The 17,785-nt window shown below is 39.6% G+C and overlaps 1 non-coding gene across 1 annotated transcript; it reads right to left on the reverse strand.

Annotated features, from left to right (window-relative positions):
- Positions 1 to 5,599: 5,599 nt before the first annotated feature.
- TRNAT-AGU (transfer RNA threonine (anticodon AGU)) lies at positions 5,600 to 5,673 on the reverse strand. Its single transcript has one exon. It is a non-coding gene; the product is annotated as a tRNA-Thr (tRNA).
- Between the last annotated feature and the right edge of the window lie 12,112 nt (positions 5,674 to 17,785).

A 17,785-nucleotide genomic window follows, 5' to 3' on the forward strand; every position in this document is an offset into this window, starting at 1 on the left:
CTCTCAACATCCCATTCAATAATTCACCAAGGTGGGCGTGTTTCCAGATCTTTAAAAAGACCACAGTTGTTTATGGGTATGCAGAGTGGCCACCCAGCGGTGGACTGTAGGAGAATGCCAAGCTGGGGATTTTTTCGCAAAACCACCCATTGGGTCTGGAATTATACGAAACTTTTATATCTTTTGGGATTTCTGTAGTCGATTTCGACGGTCTCTGATGAGAATTCAACAGACTTTTTCACTCGATATTTCAGGTTTTTCATCCCTAAAAACAGGCAAAATCGACTAGAGGATAAAAGCAATTTATGAGGGATGGCCAAAAAGTTCTGAGAATATAAAATGTATTAAGAAATTATGGAGTAGGTTATTTTGATATCCTAATGTCTTATAAAACAATACGAAAAGAATTGTATGCCAATATCTTACGCAGTTTCCAAAATTTTATCTTGTTAGGTGGAGAAAGAACGAATACCCAACACTGAGTATCTTTCACTAATCAAATATTTGACCAAAGAGGAGAGGAATGCTAAAAACATCCATAAAAGAATGACCAGAGTGTTTGGGGAAGTATCACCCAGTTATGCTGCCGTTGAAAGATGTTCGCCAGAGTTCAAAAGAGTACGGAAGTCAGTTGAGGATGATCCAAAGTCTTGTCGCCTATCTAAAGCAATCAGTTCTGAAACAATTGCCATTATTGAAGAATTAAAGTTTCTGGACCTGGAAAAGTACTTAACATTTCCATGGAAGCATTTTAACAATAATACACAAGCATTTGGGAATGTCCAAAGTTTGTGGAAGATGGGTTCCCGATGGGTTCTATTCATGGCAATCATTAGAGGGTGGATTCGGTTGGTTGGTTGTTGTTGGGTTTTAGGAGCATCGGCGACTAAGGCCATGTTGCTCCGTGTATATTTTCTGTAAATACTGAGGTAGATTTTCTGTTTGCTGGACGAGAAACCCGAGCTGGAGGAGAAACCTCGCCTGAGACCGATTAACTCAGCCATGTTGTGAAAAAAATCCATAAAAATTCCTCCTGTCATCAACGGGATTCCAACTGAGATCTTTTCCACTCGGTGTGGAGAAGACGGAGAGCTTACCAACTGTGCCACCCACGAGTGCTGGTTGGGGTCATCAAAAGAGAATTTAAAATTAATTCTCGCTAATCCAGATGCATTTTTATCCCGTTTGTTGACTGGTGTTGAAACTTGACTACATTTTTACGATCCCGCATCCCAATCAGAACGCATGCAGAGGAAGCAAAAGGGACCTCCAACCCCGAAAAGGTTTGGATCCAACGATCAGTTGGAAAAGTGTCGGCCTCAATTTTCTGGGATACAAAAGGATTGTTGTAAGTTGGTGACCTTCCAGCTAAAACCACAAAGCACCTGTGCATAAAGCCCAGATTTGAACAATTAAATTCCCCTCCCCTGTACAGCTCAGATCTGACCCTAAGTGATTATTATTTTTTCAGGATTCTTACGTTTCATCTTCTTGGGACTCATTTGAAAGATAAATATAGTTTTCAGACCTTACCAAGGTCAAATTTGCCATGCTGAAGTGACTCCCTACTTCAGGTTGGTTTGTTCTTTTGGAGAACGCGAACTTTGACCCTGCATTGTCTTTAGCTGGTCGCTAGGAGGACAGCGTAACAAATGAACTGGGAAATCAACTTTTGTCTCTCCAAGATTATGTAAAGAACAAGTTTCAATAAAAAAAAAAAAAAAGGCTTCAAGTACCCTCGGGGGTTTCCACTTTATCAATATCGCTTTTGATTTCTTAACAGTTGGAGACCTGTTCTGCTAACCCTTCTTTCTACCCAACAAATCTTCTGCGGGTTATGCAAATATTGTCACTTGTGGATGCTGAATTCAAATACGGTCTAAGCCGACTTTGTTTCCAGGAAGGCAATAGAAGGGAACGTCCGAAATTAGCCACTTTGTCATGTAATGTGTATCGTCTTCTGCCATCTAACACCATTAGTGGGTTTACTTAAGGAAAATCTATTGTCTGTTATGGTGGCGCATTACCATTCTTTATATTTACCACACTGGAACAGCCATTTCGGCTTAGAACCAAAACATACGGGTATTTCAACGCTGACGTGTAAGTTGTAAGTTATCTGCAGGTATGGGTATTAGAGATGTGGCGCACAAAGTACCCTGCTTCCTTTTATTAGTAAAACAAATACGAAAAGATTTAGAGCTGTCGTATACACCAGATCAAAAAGACCAAAAGTTGCTTCTCAAATATGGGACTAGAGTATCCAGTAAGAAGGCGAAGCAGTGAGAGTAGGCAATTGCCTACGGTGTTCCTACCTATCGATGTATTATGGGAGGAGTAAATAGTAACCAATGTGTATTATGTCCATCAGAGACCAGACTGGACAAACACCCTGGTGTTAAAGCGAGGTGAATTATTTTACAAATATTGAAGTGTAAAACACGCGAGGGATCTCTCGCTTCTTAAAGGGGACCACACATACACTCAGTGATCATTGAATTGTGACCGCCCATCCATAATAGACTAAGCCGCAGAGCTAGGCAGGATACTGTGACCTTCCGTTGAACTCATACAACAGTTACCATTGCAATACAATATGGGGAATGTAAGAACAATACCTCAAATGACAATGTGTCGCACACGCATCTCTTGGGTCACAGACACCCTTTCCTCACCGCTGATCATCGTCGAAGGAGAATGCTGTGGTGTCAATAACACGTTGGTTGGACACTGGAGGACTGGAAACGAGTGTGCTGGTCGGGTGAGTCCAAATACCTGGAGCAACACGCCAAAAGACGCCTTCGTGTGTGGAGAAAGCAACACGAGTCCATGGACCCATCGTGCCTGGTGCCCATTATCCAGCCAGGTGGCGGTGATTGCTTAATATGAGTACGTTTGCCGGCAATAACTAGGACCCCTGGTGCGTATGGATTAACGTTTCACTGGTAAGGTCTATTGGCAGCTCTTAGGAGACCATGTGCACCCTGCCACGTTGGATTTTTTCCCGTACAGAAACGGAATCTTTCAAGATGGTAATGCTCCGTGTCATCGGGCCCGCAGTGTGCACGAGTGGTTCGAGAAAAACAATGAAGATATCACCATCTTGATTGCCCTCCAAATTCGACTGACTCAATCCAATTGAACGCCTGTAGGATGATTTGGAACGGGAAGTGAAAATATGAAAACAGACTCAGATGATTACACACCCTTTGCCAAACTTCGTTATCGGAGTGATACAGTATCAAAGTAATGGAATCTTCTGAAGATAGTAAACAAGGCTAGCTCTAAAAACCACCTATAACAATAGCAGCCAAAATGAGTCGCAGTAAGATGTTTATGGGGTTCCAAAGAGGCATGATTGTCGGTTGTCGTGTCAAGCTTAAAAGTGGTCTTCAACACTGTGAAAAGATAGAAAACATGGGAGGGGGATATTATACAGCAGTTGACCTCAGTCCGATAGGCAGGAAGTTTACGAATACGGATAAGCAACTTCTTGAAAAGGATTGCACAATGGCTGAAGATGTCTCCTACAAAACTGACAGAGCACATGGGTTTTCACGGGAGAGCTACTTAAAACTCATATGACACTAACAGTCCCATTTGTTGTTTGGATGGTGCCTTGCATGGATTGATGAAAAAGGGAAAGAAATATTCTGGAGCAATGAGTTATGCTACACAGTGATCAGGTATGAAGGTAAATTTTCGGTTTCGGTAGAATTCCGTAATACCATTCAGCCAATTTCATGATGGTCCTTTTACGTATCAGCACGATATTGCTCCATCTTGTAAAGTCAATCTTCTATCAAGGTTCCGTGCCTGCACTGTCTGTTCCAGAGTTCTACTATAAATCCCACAGAACGCCCTTCGTAGAAGATGTCAGTTCATGATTAAGTCAATAAGTTCCCCAATAAGCTCCGCTTCGACTCGCATCTTCCACTACCTTCCGAAGGGTGTCCAGTACTTATGAAAAGACTGTATGTATTAATTGAATAGCATTTGAGCTAGTGCAAGCAAATCCCCACTCCACAAAAATTGGAAAATTGCAGGGAAATTCAGTTCTTAAACAGAGTGACCAATCCACCCCCACCCCCCATCTAATTGTCGTCAAATTGCACGTCTGCTCTCTTTCCAAAGATATGGAAAAATCCATTAACGGCCAACCCATAAACTATGTAGAAACTTTCCATTTGATCAATTATTGGCCGTATGGATTCCATCAGTGTCAATCCACTGGTGATATTGAGGCTTATATTACCCATAAATGGTCAAATTCAATGGAGAAGTTTGGTGAAACTCAAGCAGCAGTTACCCTTGACATTTCAAAGGCTTTCGATCGTGTTTGGCATAAAGGTCTTCTAAACAACCTTCCAATTTACCAACTGTTTTTTGTAATTGGTTATCCAGTTTTCTCTCTGATCGCTCACTGAGGGTGATGGTAGATGGCTCTCTGTCTTCTAACTTCTCCACTAATGCTGCTGACCCCCCAAGTTCAGTTCTTTCCCCCACTCTTTTCCTCTTCTATATTAATGGCCTTCTTCCATTGACCGGAAATCTTATCCATAGTTTTGCCGATGATAGCACATTGCATTCCACTTTCCATTTTGAGAAACCTTGTCCTGCTCAATCAACTTCCAATTCCTTAAATGCCGATCTTCAGGTAATTCTCCAGTGGGGCAAAGACAACTTAGTTGATTTCAACCCTTCTAAAACTCAGTTTTGTCTTATACCTTGCAAAAAGGATTCTTCCGCTTCTGTGCTTATCTTTGGTGACACTCCGATTTCTAGGCAAAATGATATATATCTCTTTTGGGGATTACCCTGACTTCTAATCTCTCTTGGCACAAGCACATTACAAATATTGCTTCTTCTGCATCTAAAAAACTTGGTTTTCTCTTTCGCTCTCGGAGTTGTTTTCCTTCTAAGCAGATACTCACTCTGTACGAAATTTCGATCCATTCTACCATGGAATATTGTTCCCACATCTGGGATGGTATCCCTAAAACCTCTCTCAAGCCTCCAGACTCCATTCTTCTGAATTGGCTTCTATAAATCCTGACCTCTCTCTCTCTCTTACAAATCACTCCAAACATCTGCTACAACCAGTCAGCATCCATTTACTGTCCAACTTCAAACTCACAGAACCAACTTTTACTCTTCCTCCTTTATTCCCTCTGCTTCTATTTTCAAGAACATCCTCCCTTCTCGTGTATTTCAAAAATTACAATCTACAGAAATTCAAGTCTAATTCCGACAAGTATCTTCTTCTGTCTTCCCAACCTTCAACCCATGAAGTATACTAGAGGCCAAAAGACCTTTCGTTTTTTAGATTTTCATTAAAAAAAAAAAAAAAAAAAAAGCAGCAAATTGAGCCTATCCATTTCGGAAGCGATATACCGAAACCTCGTAGCCTTAGTGTCCTTGGCGAAAATGCAAAACAGAATTTTAATGCATTATTGTAAATCTAGGTTTAAAGAATCTCATATTTTTATTTATTTATTTTTCTCTCTTTATCCAAAATTTCTAAATAAATGTATTTAGGGTTAAATAGGTATATTTTTATAATTGTGTTAGAAAAAAAGCAAAAAGAAATAACCTACCTAGGCATCGGTGGGATTCGAACCCACGATCTCCTGTTTACTAGACAGGCGCTTTAACCAACTAAGCCACGACGCCACGTCCACTAGCTTCGCTTAATGGTCATTTGGAAGGCGTATTTCACACCCTACTACGCCTGCCTCTCTTCATTCGTTTCTCATTGTCATCCTTCTACATTCATTCTTCTCAAGTACTTTCAACACAGTCAAGAGAATACGAAAAATTAAGAATTCACATCTGCGACACATTTTTTTAAAACATTATACATATTTATATATAAAAAGACACTTAACTTCTTATACAGAAGATAACTAAAAAAAAAACTCATTGACGTCAGCGCGTTTAAAAAAAAAAAAAAAAAAAAGTAAAAACCATTTAAGTTTTCATAAAGCCTCTAATTGTTTAAGAACGCACCAGAAGTATAATCACTTCTATTATACGAATGTAGCAATTAAAAAAGCAGACGTCATTTTTCGGTGTAAGTTTCTCATTGTTAAAGTTATTGTGACGTAGAAGAATAATGTCACGTGCTTAGTTGAGCGAGAAAAGTTGTCCATTTCTACTGTCACGTGGATTGTGTATAAGTAAACAATAGAAAGCAGACCACGTGGGATACTGTGTTGTACTTTTCACCACGCGAGCAGCCATTCTAGCTCAATGGCTGCCATCTGCATTTTGTACTGTAAATTTATCGATAAAACTAATATATTTGATTAAGTCATGACACAGATAAGCGTCGGCTTTTTTATACTTTTTATTAAGATAAATTGCTGCCTAAGAATGGTTGGTGGGGGGGAGAGAACCTACGACGAATCAACTACAAGTTCCGAGTATCATTAAGTGTGTAATTGTCATTTAATAAGCGCTTTTAAAAATCTACTGGATGCAGTAATAGCTGTATCCGTTCAGGGCTTCATAATTAGTCAATGCGGGCAAAGATGGCCTTGCAAAACAGCACCAGGAAATACAAACCTCCCCCTACCTACATATATTTATTCCTTGTAGACCCAAGAAATAATTATTAGCATTTTGGAACACAAAGTAGTAAACACCTGACAAAGTTTCACATTTATGTTTTATTACAGTAACAGTACAACCAAATTGATAAAAGTACAATGCTGTAATTAATTAAGAGTAAAAAAAAAAAAATGTTTAAATTCTGGATTCAGTGGATACGGGTTCAACCTTCTTTATACTTGACACCCAAATCATTCTCCAGGCCAATACTTCGTGTCTGGATAGTGTACATGTTAGCGTGGTATATTTTTTTAAAGCGTCCGAAATATTTCTTTATTTTGGGATACAAAGTAGTAAATACCTGGAAAAGTTTCGCATTTCCGTTTTATTTCACCTAATACTGCTTAATTTATTAAAGCATTGGTTAATCAACAGTGTAAAAAAACGTTTAAAATCAGCTTTCGGATCGGATTTTCTTTATATTTGTTAACTTAATCGTCTAATGACAGTTCCGATACTTCCTGTCGGGGTAGTGTATAAATGTACATACGATATTTTTTTTTTTTGGTGCCAAATCCATCTCTCTCTCTCTTTTTATTATTTTTTTTTTATATGTATTTTAAAAGAACGAATTTCTAACAAAAACTCCTCTAATGTGCAGCTCATTGTGAAAGGTGGTCCCGGTTCCTGCAAACATTCAAAGAAGCGGAAAGCTTTTCTCCTTGTGGCATAATTTCATCTGTAAAGCACCTGACATTAGAGCAACAATGATAAAGAAAAGGTGACCTAGAAAAGAAGTACGAACGATATTTAACACTTGGAAGGTATACGAAGTCGCCACATTATAAAAGAAAAGTAGGTTACACCGCTAGGAAATATTGATAAGAGTCAGATGATGTATCCTGGTCAGTCCTTACCGCAATGTGTCACCTTGATGACTTTTAACACCATCTTGTACATTTCCTCTACATCAGCACGTGCGCTCAGCCTGATATCCCAGACGACTGACATGCGCGTTGAAAATTTTTAATGCTCCACTCGTCTTTTTATTGTTGAAATCGTGTTTCGTCTGCTATAGAGAGTTGTTATTATTTATCATTAGAGGTCGTTAGCATCCACCATTTTTTTTTTTAAATCTTTCTAACTGCCAACAGATCATAGAACAGTTATTTAATGTTTTTGTTTTCAACAATGTTTTTTGTTTACGATAAAAGTTATCTGCAATAATTAACTTGTCTTCTGCTTTTAAAGAAATACGTCTGCTGCGGAATAGGAATAGTTACATAAAGAACGAGGGTCCCAAAAATCGCCAACTTTCTTAACGGCTAAGATTGAAGTTCTAAAGCAATGAATCCATCGTAGTATCGTTTCAAGTATCTTCGTAGAAGGATCATTAACATCGGCTCACTTTTCGTCTGCGTGTGTCTATATTTAACTCGCTATTTACCAGGGCAGGCGCAACAGCAGCTCGGTGTTCAGTCTGCTGACTTAATGCTACTTAACTATCCCTGGTGTTTTAATTGTTCATAAACATTACCAAGAAGCAGCTCCCGAAAAAAAAAAAAATCCCTTAGGTCATTTCTCTTCGTATCTAAAAGGGGGGGGGGATAGGTGGCAAAAAAACCACGTTAGTGCCTACCCCTCCATTAATGACCCCCGCCTTCTAAACTTACGATCCTTGCACTAGGAATAATTATCGTTCAACGTTTGCTGGACTTAATTAGAAGCGCAATCAAAGGGGGGGAGGGAACACAGGGGGGGTTCTCAGAAGTGATCGCCACACCGTCAACCATGAACGCTGTTTTTGTTTGAGATTAGTAATTAATGCAGGTAACAGGGCATTTGAACCTATCAGAGGTTTACAGCATAAAACCCCCCATTTTCTGGGGGGGTAGAAAAGATGTTTTTAGGAGGGAGAGTAACAGACTACACTATAAAAGCAGAAATCTGCTCGTCCGACAGCCTAATAAAAATTAAAGTATAGAAGGGGAAGAAGTCCCCCCCCCCTTCGAGCGCATGCGCATTGCTATCTCTGTACTTCTAGTGTTTACAATTAAGCGATAACTCTGCAGCTCAAAAAAGGGGGGGGGGGCTACTGTGTTGTTATTATCGCTGATGGCGTACCCGCATTCACCGTAATTACTCTCAAACGTAACCTTTGACCTTTAGCAATATAAGTAGAAGGGGGGGAAGAAGAAGAAAGCGATGTCCTTGCTGACTGCAGCTGTTCACTGCTATGGATCATCTTCAAACCCCTTATTTGACTTCCCTCCACCTCTCGACAAGGATAGTAATTGAAAGTAATGTTAGCGGCACCGGAAGCTGCTCATTTACTCCTTATTATTGTCGGCGTCTAGCTCTTATTGTGCCGTATGGGGAAGTCAAACAAGGATGAAGGTTGGTGATTAGTGTCGTCTGAGAAGAGATTACGATGGTTGAAATAACTGGAAAAAAAAAAAAAAAAAAGAGTAGTTCACATAAGGAAAAGTTGTTAAAAACATACTTCCATACTGATGGGAAATCTACGAGTACCTTAATTGAAACGTTAGTACCGAAACGTGCCGCTTGGTGGCGCTGCGATACACAAAAGTGGTTAAAAAATTGAACTCCTTAAAAGAAAAAAAAGAGAGGTTTAGCATTATGGTATTCCATGCTCATCGGGTACGTCATGACCTATCCCCCTACGCCCCCTTGTGGTGGTAGACAAATAATCGCTCGAGCGAAACCCGATGGTCGGAATTCCGCTTCGTGATTAGTGTTTCCGGAGGCAAGGTCAACATCTTTGGGCTTGGGTTACAAAATTAAGGTTCAAACCTTAGATGCCGTGACCACCAGCTGCTTTTATCCCGGCCGATTATAGTCGTTTGCACGCTGTCGGACGTGACAGATACTTGTAGTTTACCCCCTCAACCCCCCCCCAAACACCACCCCTCTTTTCCACACATATGCGTACATACACACAAAACGGGTATCATAAGTAAAACACAAAGGAGAAAGTCAATTGTGTTTAGCAGGCGTAAAAAAATGGATAATAAAATCGTGTCTTTTGTTATCAAAGAATTTGTTTTTTATTTATTTATTTTGTTTGTTCTGCTATCAGATTTAAAACGCGCTCACTAAAACAACTGGACAATTAAACGATCAGATTATAAGAGCGCGTGACTCATAGCAGACTACCTCGTGACTGATGACGTCACACAGAACTTTAATCTCGAATTTCACAACAATTGACAAATATTTTTGCCAATTGCTTCATCCTAAGCGCGTGGACTTTAAGTTCTCTATTTATGATCGTATTTTAAATCCAAGGCCAAAATTTATTTTTATTTATTTATTTATAATTTAACTCAGTAATTTATGGCGTCCATCTAGTCTGGAATACGTCTGCCATTGCCCTGCCAACCTACGTCTAATATTTTCTTCTTTAAATACATACGAAATAAATCCTTTAGTCAAAAATAGGTTAAAATTTAGAAAGTTTTATCTTACTCTCCTGATAGTGAGATTAAGATAAAACTAGCCACTCACAAATCAATTGGAACTCAAAAAAAAAAAAAAAAAATCCTCTAAAAGGGCCCGAATCTTAAATTCACTCATAAATAAATTAAGAATCTCGTGTGCAAACCTCCTACAAATAACTGAAATTAACCAAAACGGGAAATAGCAATAAAAAAAAAAAAAAGATTCCCGGGATTGTGACGTATTCGTTACTATAGTAACGCGGGTGTTATGACGTCAGTTATGCCCGGGCTTCATAAATTAAGTGTTCTACAAGTGCACAAAAGGCTCAGAGAGAGAAGAGGAATTAGATGTCAACATCCGTGTCTAATTTTTTTTCTTTTATTTCTTCCCTCCCCCCCACCCGTCCCCTCTCTTCGACCTCTTCGTAGTTAAGGGTGTGTGTTTTAATTACAGAAGCGGGTCACTTTTAGGATTACAAGAATTGCACGAGGAAGTGGATGTCCATCACGTGTTCGAAAATTAGAATAGATGAGTTTATGCTCAGCTTAATTTTGACATTTATGTATTCATTTATTTTAAGCTGAGCTGGGTTCTAGGCTTTTATCTATCAAGAGTTCGGATTATCTGTTTTTAAAAGTACAGCATGCGCAAAGATGCGCGCGCAAATCGAGAAGAGATAAAAAAAAGTTTCAGTCGAAATGGTAATCAACATCTTTAAAAATGCGGCAGTTCGTCTGCTTTTAAAAGCTCGTGAACGATGGAAATCAACAGTTTTAAATGCGACAGTTCGTTTGCTTTTACAAGCTCGGGAACGATGGAAATGAGCATTTTTAAATGCAGCAGTACGTCTGCTTTTAAAAAAAGCTCACGAACGATGGAAATGAACATTTGTAAATGCAACAGTTCGTCTGCTTTTGAAAGCTCGCGAACGATGGAAGTGAACATTTTTAAATGCGGCAGTTCGAAGCTTGCGAACGATGGGAATCAACATTCTTTTAAATGCGACAGTTCGTCTGCTTTTAAAAGCTCGCGAACGATGGAAATGAACATTTTTAAATGCGGCAGTTCGTCTGCTTTAAAAAAAAAATCGTGACTGATGGAAGTGAACATTTTTAAATGCGGCAGTTCGAAGCTCGCGAACGATGGGAATCAACATTTTAAAATGTGACAGTTCGTCTGCTTTTAAAAGCTCACGAACGATGAAAATCAACATTTTTAAATGTTTATTTTCTGTTGCTGATCGTCTTAAATTTTTAAGACTTTTTAAAAGTTGGTCGTTTGCTTTTATAAAAGCTCGCGAACGATGGAAATCAACATGCGGAAGTTCGTCTGCTTTTAAAAGCTCGAGAACGATCAAATCGTGAGGAAAAAAAGTCTATCACTTAAACAATTGAAATTTACAATTTCAAATGTGACGTCGTCGTGTTTCAGAAGGGGGTTGCGTCACTAGAGGATGCAAAAGTGAAATCTTTTTTTTTTTTTTTTTTAATCTTTATTTAGTGGATTTGAGAAATAAATAAATAGAAAGAAGCACTCCAAGGGGTTTGTCAAAGTACTTGGTAACTATCTGTTCTTGTACACATCATGCGGCCGCTCCTTTTTTTCTAAGAAGCTTCGTAGCTTACGGATATGTCCGGATAGATGCGAACATACATAATGCACGTGCTAAACGAAACGCCTCGGACGGCATGTGGGCAGTTTAAAGGTCGCGTTTGCATTATGAAAGAGGCGAGCTTTATTCAACGGACCAGTTTTAATTCTACGGAATTGTGTTCGTAACGAGGGTTAATTCAAAGGTTACGATGACATCTTCGGCACAGAATGCCGAATATTTCTTTATTAGAGACGTTTCGGTGGATTTTACGCAACCTTCATCAGTTATAAAAAACATTTTATTTAAATATGTTCGCCGACAGTTTTTTTTTTTTATCATAATTTTCTCGGTTGAGCCGGAAAGAAGGGGGGGGGGGTGATTTGGTCCGTAAAAACAATAGCTCGAGCTCTCTTATTATCTCTTGGATACTACCATCAGAAGTTCACCTCTGTACGTTCGACGGACACCCCCCCCCTCCCCTTTCTTCACCATGCGAGAGATCGGGTGACCGTGGGTTGGGTAAACAGCGGACGAATAGCATACATGGCAGGCGGAAGCGCAAGAAATGGCGAAAATATTGACCCTCTTGACCTGTTCCGAGTCTGTAGATTACGTGACTTCCTCGCTTCACGGATGTCAAGCGGTGGTGTAACCCTTTGGTTTACCAAATCGTGACGGTGTTATCTGGCCGGCTCTCAAGACACTACGACCAAACTGGTGATAAGGTGGGGGGGGGGATGATTATGGATGGTGCAGCGAGGTGTGCGAGACCGTTTCTTAGCACTAAAGGTCGTACTTTGAGACGAGCGACTTTAATTGCGTATAAACGGACTTTATGTACACGGAGGACTCTCGCTTCTGCTCCCAAACGCAATGGACGTGATCTCACTGAGAAATGACCATCGTGTCTTCCGTTAAAGAGCCAGAGAAAATAAAGACGACACGATTGGATGCAGCATCATCCCAATAGCCGTGCACTGTCTTCAAATACTCTCAAGATGAGAGTATTTGAAGACAGTGAAGATGTTTTGGCTTTCCGCCACCAGGGTCAATAAGTATTTTTGCGAACAGGTGTTTTGAATTATTGCGGCTCATCAATTGTTTATCCTCTTTTTTTTTTTTCCTCTCACGTTCTTCCCCCCCCTTTTCTTCTCTTGCCACCCTTTTCTTCTCTTTTCCCCCTTTCCTTTCCCTATTTTTCATTTTTCTTTGTCTTCTTTTCTGTTTTTGTCTTTCCTTTTTTTCAATTTTACTGTCTTTTCCCCTGTTTCTTTTTCTTTCCCTCTTCCCCTTTTCTCTTTTTCCACTTTTTCTTTTTTCCCCCTTTTCCTTTTTATTTATTTTTTTATTATTTAAGAAAAACGAGAAAAAAGGGTTTTCTTCTCGTTTTTCCTTTTTCGCTTTTTTCTTTTCCCCTCTTTATTTTTCCTCTTCTCATCAATTGTTTATCCTCCTTTTTTTATTCTTTTTTTCTCCCTATCTCCTTTTCACCCTCTTTCCCTTTCTCCTTTTTTCTCTTTTTCTTCTCTTTCCCTCATCCCCTCATCCCCCTCCCTTTTCCTATTATTCATTTTTCTCCTTTTTTATTCGTTTCTCTTTCGACTTTTATCTCTTTTTTCCTTTTAATTTTTCATATTCTCTTTTTTCTCTTTATTCTTGATTTTTTCCTCCTTTTTCTCGATTTTTTAAATTCTCTTTTCACTTTTTCTTCCTTCTCACTATTTTTTTTCGGTTTTTTCTTTTTTTTTCACTTCCCCTTTTCTCTCTTTCTTCTTTTTTTCTTTCCTCGTCTCCCCCCCCCTTTGGCGCAATGACATTAGCCAGAACACACAACAAAGCTAAGAAACCTCTTCAGTTTCATGTACCCTGTATACGTTCTAAAGATTCGTTTGTTTGTTTTACGAGTTACAAACCGGAGTACCCTGACATTTTTTTCTTCTTGTTTTCTCGTTTTTTCCCTTTTTCTTTTTTTTTCTTCATTTTTCTCTCTTTATTCTTGATTTTTTTTCTCTTTTTTTAGATTTTTTAATCTCTTTTCACTATTTTTTCCGTTTTCTCTTTTTTTAGATTTTTTAATCTCTTTTCACTATATTTTCCTTTTTTCCACTTCCCCTTTGGTAATACTATTACTAGGAATTTGGTCCAAAATGCTCTAATTATAGCCCAGTATCCAAACGAAGATTTCTGTCTGATTCGTAAACAAAGGATTCACCACCAGACGGAGCTAGTATTGCCCGTTTTCCATTCTAGGGTTTCAAATATCGAGAATATTTTCAAAATAGGTCAAAACTCATTTAATTTCGTTTTTATGAAAATCTGGTGAATTTTGCCAGAGGAAAAAAAATCAGAAAAAATAGGTTGACTTAAAAACTCAAAGAATCTTTCATTTTAAAAAATGAAAGATTTTTTTAAAATCATTGTCCCACGACTAAGCATGCGCAGTCTATTTGCAGAAGACGTAAACATAACAGTAGGATGTGTATTTTCCTGCGTTCACTGGGGAAGACATAAACAATGGGAGATCCACGAAGATAAACTTCGAGTGGAACTTGATCTACCAACCCATTTCACGTATTAACGTCTTTTCTACGCAATCAGTTCACGGAAATACGTTTTATTTGGGAGGGGTGGTCAATGAATCATAGGCTTAGCGCATTAGTACAAACAGGTCTGTTTTCCCATGCACAAAATCACCACCCACCCACCTTTCTGCTGCCATAGGAAATGCCACAAACATCTCTACCTCCACCATTTCCGGTTTTGCATTCTTGTCCAATGAATACATCTGTTAATCTGGCAATCTCCAAGGGCTGGATAAGGTTTGATTGATGACTGTTTGAAAACGAACAGCCATACAAGATAACCAAGCTATTAAGGATACTTAAGTAGCGAAGGAAGGTAAAATTTCTAAGGTCGAGGTTAGGATTCCGGTAGTTTAGGTAACCATTAGGGGATTTTATTGTCAAAGTATTGTCAAAGTTCCAAAATGGTAGCGAAAGTGTTGGAAATGCGACTTCTTTCTTTTTCCCTAAGTTGGAGAGCTCAATGAAGACGGAAAAAATTTAAATATTAAATAATCACGTTTATAATAAACTTTTATTGGTAAGTCAGTCACCCAGAAATAAGAATTATCAGTCTTAAGTACACGATAAAGTGAAAAGAAAAACAGAAAGTGTAAGAGATGGTTAACACATCAGATGTATCTAAACGGGGGTTTTGTGGGTTTTTTCGAATCATGGCCGAGTTAGTCGCTCTAGGGCAGCGATTACAGGGTTGTGTTCCCATCCCTGAGTATCCGGGGGTGTGAGGGGAATCATAGAGTACAAGAAATTTATAGTTATAATATATGACAGGCTAATTGAGGGGTCAACAATGTTGCTGTTGATAGTGGGTCGCGAAAGTGTTGCAATGCGACTTCTTTCTTTTTCCCTGAGCTGGAGAGCTCAATGAAGACGGGACAAAATTAAAATATTAAGCAATCACGTTTATAATAAACTTTTATTGGTATAGATAAGACAATCACCCAGAAATAAGAATTATAAGTCTGAAGGAGACCATAAAATGAAAGGAAAGACAGAAAGTGTAAAACATCAGATGTATCCAAACGGTGGTTTTTGTGGGCTTTTTCGAATCATGGCCGAGTTAGTCACTCTAGAGCAGCGACTACAGGGTTCTGCCACCATCCCTAAGTATCCGGGGGTGGGAGGGGAATCATAGACTACAAGAAATTTATAGTTATAATATACGACCGGCTAATTAAGGGGTCAACAATTCATAATGAGATACGCAAGCTCCAAACAAGGGAAAGAAGCAAAGGGGGGTGTTGCTGTTGGTGGTGGGGAGGATTCCGGCAGTTTGTTAACCCTGGATGCGGAGGAGGAAGACTGTCATTCGCACTTTCATCCCTGAACTGGGGCATATGCTTACTTGCACTCAATTCATTTTCCGGCAGCGGAGAAGACATTCCCCCCGTTTTCGCCGATTGTTGCGCCCGCTGAACAGCTGGCGGGCACAAACTAACGTCACGCGAAGGTTTTCGTGATTGGGTTAGTGTGCTGTAGCGGGCCATTGACACTGACACCCGCGGGACGCTGGATTTCGTCCTGTTCCGCACGGCAGATTCCGTCTTATAATAAGGTTAATGTCTTTACCACCGTTAAACTCAAGACTGAGGCGGCCGATAATGATGAGGTTCGCTTCCCAGCGACGTGTCACTGGCACCCCACCGCGGACCTTAAAATAGCGGCGGCGAGAGGCGCGTGCCTACAGGAAAAACGATCCGCAGCGAGCGAGCGGGGCAAAAACAAGAGGAATAAGTTTCGGATTTTGCGCTTATCGGAAGACGAAAAGGGGGTAAAGAGGGGCGAGGAGGGGTTAATGTCGCCCTCCACGTGTCGTACAAATGAAACTGTTAGGAACGACGCTCTATTTACGATAAATTATGGCTCTTATTCGAAAATAACTGTAATCCAACGGTACACAATAAGAGCGATGCTAGCGACGTCTGGTGGAATTTCACCTTCCAGTGGACACGTGAAGGGAAAATTTGATTTTGGCGTGTTTGGAGCCCCAACGCGTTAAAAGAAACTAACGGGAATATGCATATTCTCCCCCCCCCCACACACTTTTGTCTTCCCCACCTCCCCGTTTATCCCTCAGTTCTGTTTATTACTATTTTTATCTAATTTTGACTTTAATTTCATCCCTTCGCAGCTGTTGTTTTTGAACGGAAGTCAAGGTCAAGGTTTGTCTTTGTCCCCTCACGATACCCTTTCATCTCTTCCTAGCCATGAAAGGGATTCCCCTAAAGTTATTGCAATTTTAAAATGCACGAGGACTTTATGGACATTCTATATAATCCGGATCGGAACCCGTTTTTCTGTTTAGTACTGATGATGCTCCAATGAATCTGATCAATGGTTGTGTGTACTCGACACCTGTTTCGAGACATTAAACAAAATTAAATACGCAATAATCAAATATACGAGGTGTGGGAATAAAGTTCCCAGACTGGTCCTCTTCAGGTCTTGTTCGTTGAGTTTGAAAAATAAAGGGAAGCGCTATATTGTAGTTCAAACTTTCTCCAGCAGATGATGGTACAGAGATTATCCAGTAGGCTGACAGGTTAGCTCGTAGCGTTGACTTTCCATGGAGCAAAGAACGAATACCAGACATTTATGGCTAAATTGCACAGCAAAACCCTCTTTGGACGCCTTCGCTAACTCTTTTCGGCAACTTTTATAGCGTGTAAGAAGTGCATTCAATCAGGTGGTAATTAATAGAATAAAAATAAAACAATTTTTGAGCTCTTTTACTTTCTGTTCTCTTTATTGCACCGGTCTGGGAACTTTATTGCCACACCTCGTATATTATTTGCATAAATTGTTTTTCTTTTCTGGAATGCAAAAGCCTATAGAACAAAGAATAGTTCTAGTATACGGTCCCCTAAAGCCTGATTACATTCTTGAAAAAATCTGAAAGCACGGGAAGTGTGCACGATGCCCCTAGAAGTGGTAGGCCAACAACCCCGAAGAAATTGCTTCAAGACCGCATTTGTAATGTCAGGGATGTCGTTAGGCGTCTGGATATAGCAAAAGGGAACAAGCGTTCACACAGTGAAGCGATTGTCATTTTAATCTACAGTAGTTGGTGGGTCTGGGTTCCTCCACGATGCAAACCCCAAAGGGACAGTGTGAAAGGGACAGTAATTTTGGATATCGGAAACTCTGGTTTTTCATCCAGCAAACAGAAAATCAACCTCAGAACACACGCAATTTAAAGACAACATATAGGAGCAATATGGCCTTAGTCGCTGATGCTCCTAAAACCCAACAACAACAACCCTACGATCTCCCCTTTGTGAATAGGGGTGACGTTTGCGCATTTTTCAATCTGTAGTGACCTCCGCTGAATCCAAGGATACTGTCATAATTATGGCTAGATGATTGTTTACCTCCCTTAATATAATTAAGTGGTTTAAAAAAGAGGATATAGAATTGATAAAGCCGAAAGAATGAAAAAGAAAAGCCACAAGTTAATATAAGATTTAAGTGTCTGGAACTCTGCCCAGACACGATAGGAGAGAGCGCGTGTTGAAAGCAGTTAAAATACGGTGGAACACAATTTAAAGCCTTCCTTCAACCCAATTAAGTTAATTTCCTGTTGAAAAAGTCCAAA

This window comes from Mastigoproctus giganteus, chromosome 3 (genome assembly GCF_048544385.1).
Source record: "Mastigoproctus giganteus isolate SK-2022 chromosome 3, ASM4854438v1, whole genome shotgun sequence".
Lineage (NCBI taxonomy): Eukaryota > Metazoa > Arthropoda > Arachnida > Uropygi > Thelyphonidae > Mastigoproctus > Mastigoproctus giganteus.